Source organism: Triticum aestivum, chromosome 3A (assembly GCF_018294505.1).
Source record: "Triticum aestivum cultivar Chinese Spring chromosome 3A, IWGSC CS RefSeq v2.1, whole genome shotgun sequence".
Classification (NCBI taxonomy): Eukaryota; Viridiplantae; Streptophyta; class Magnoliopsida; order Poales; family Poaceae; genus Triticum; species Triticum aestivum.
This window is the reverse complement of record NC_057800.1, coordinates 740,479,080-740,480,939: the sequence shown is the minus strand read 5'-3', so window position 1 is coordinate 740,480,939 and position 1,860 is coordinate 740,479,080. Positions and strand designations below refer to the sequence as shown.

Below are 1,860 nucleotides of genomic sequence, written 5' to 3'. Positions count from 1 at the left end.
TTGCTGAGGTGTTCTTCACATTGTATTGATACACCACTGACACGTCCACATGTGCATGCACAGACGGTCATGATTATCTGCTTACACATGCAAGCAAAGCACACCCCATCCCCATCCACACGAAGCCTCTTCCAGTCTTCCTTGAGTCAACTGTAAGCTTGTTACCATTGGTATATATATGCAGTAGGATGCCAGAATTTCTCTAGTGCAAAGTGCCGTGTAGAACTGTAGACTGATCATGGGCATCTTCCCTATGATTTTCTCTCTATTGGTACTCAGGTCACTAGGAAAGCCAATAGCTCTGGTATCTGGAGGTGTAACAAGCCATCGGAGCCCCGAAGGGAACTGGGCGCAACCATCCCGTGCCGGTGCCACGCTGCATGGCTGCCTGAAGAGCTGCGGCAAGCTGAGCTTCACGTATCCCTTTGGCATCGGATCCAGGTGCTCGGGCGGGCCTGACTTCAACCTCATTTGCAACGACACCGCTCATCCACCGAGGCTCTTCTTGCGCGACGGCATCACTGAGGTGATCAAATTTGGCAATCCTACTTTATTAAATTCAATCTGGGCCTCCGTCTCCCATACCATCCCCATACAACCTGGTGTCAGTGTCTACAACTTGTCTTTGAAACCGCCTGGGAGATCCTTCCATCTTCATTCCATTGCTCTAAAGATAGCTGGCTGTGACCTGGAGGTGTACTCCATCGAAGAGAACTCCGTTAAGTCAATCTGTGCAACTGTGTGCCCAGATCCAGAAATCACGGAGATAGTAGCTGCGCACAACTGTAATGGCTTTGGATGTTGTCGTGTACACATGGAAAGCTATGCCAACACTTACCAGTTGAAATTTGTCCACATCACAAAAAACACCAGCACGGGCTCGAACAAGACCTCTCCACTGTGGGATAGAATCAGCATAACTAGTGAAGGGCCGAGTGGTTTTAAGCTATCGTGGCAGATAGTTGACCAATCCAACTGTGTTGCTGCCATGCAAAACATGAAAAACTGTGCCTGTATCGGCGAGTATGCCAAGTGCATTGATAGTACAACCAATTCCTGTGACATCGACGATGCGCAGTGCATTGACAGAAGCTATGGCTACAGCTGTATTTGCAGCACTGGTTATTCAGGCAACCCCTACATTCCACATGGCTGCTTGATCGATGAAGGTAACCTTCTTTCCTAATCAGGTGGCCAAATGTGCAGCTGTTGTTAGGTAAATTTTGGACATTGATATGTGCTAACTTCTCACTGATCAAACTAGGGTATAATCCAATTCTGAGTAGAGATGATTGCACCCGTTGGTGTGGTTATACTGAGGTGCCATTCCCATTCAGCTTAGAAGAGGGTTGCTTTGCAATGAAACAGTTCCACCTCAACTGCACAGATATGACATCATCAGCTGGATTGGTCATGTTGGAGGAGAAACAGGTCATCGATATAAATATCGAGGAAGGGACCGTTAACCTCATGAATCCTGACATAAAAGGGGAACATATTGCATCTCAACATGTTCTTTTTCCTATTCCTTATGGGTCATTCTCCTCTGTGCAATGGGTTGCTGGTTATCTAAGTTGTGCGCAGGCCCGGCAGAATATGTCTGGATATGCTTGCGTGAGTATCAACAGCAAGTGTGTGGAAGTAGGTGTTGAAGGGGTTGGTGTTGTTGATAGGGGTTATCGCTGCAAATGCTCAGATGGCCTTGTAGGAAATCCATACATCCAATCTGGTTGTGAAGGTACTTAATAACTCTCTAAAAAAGGTTGTATTACATTTAAAAACTGCATGTTACTCTTAGACATTGCATTTTCATTTTTCTACTTGTGGTTTGTGTTACATCCATTTAGGTTTCATTTAATA

General features: G+C 45.9%; 1 pseudogene; it reads left to right on the top strand.

Moving 5' to 3' along the window:
- Nucleotides 1-238: 238 nt before the first annotated feature.
- The window catches only part of LOC123059630 (wall-associated receptor kinase-like 6), a 19,450-nt pseudogene continuing 17,828 nt past the window's right edge, over nucleotides 239-1,860 (top strand).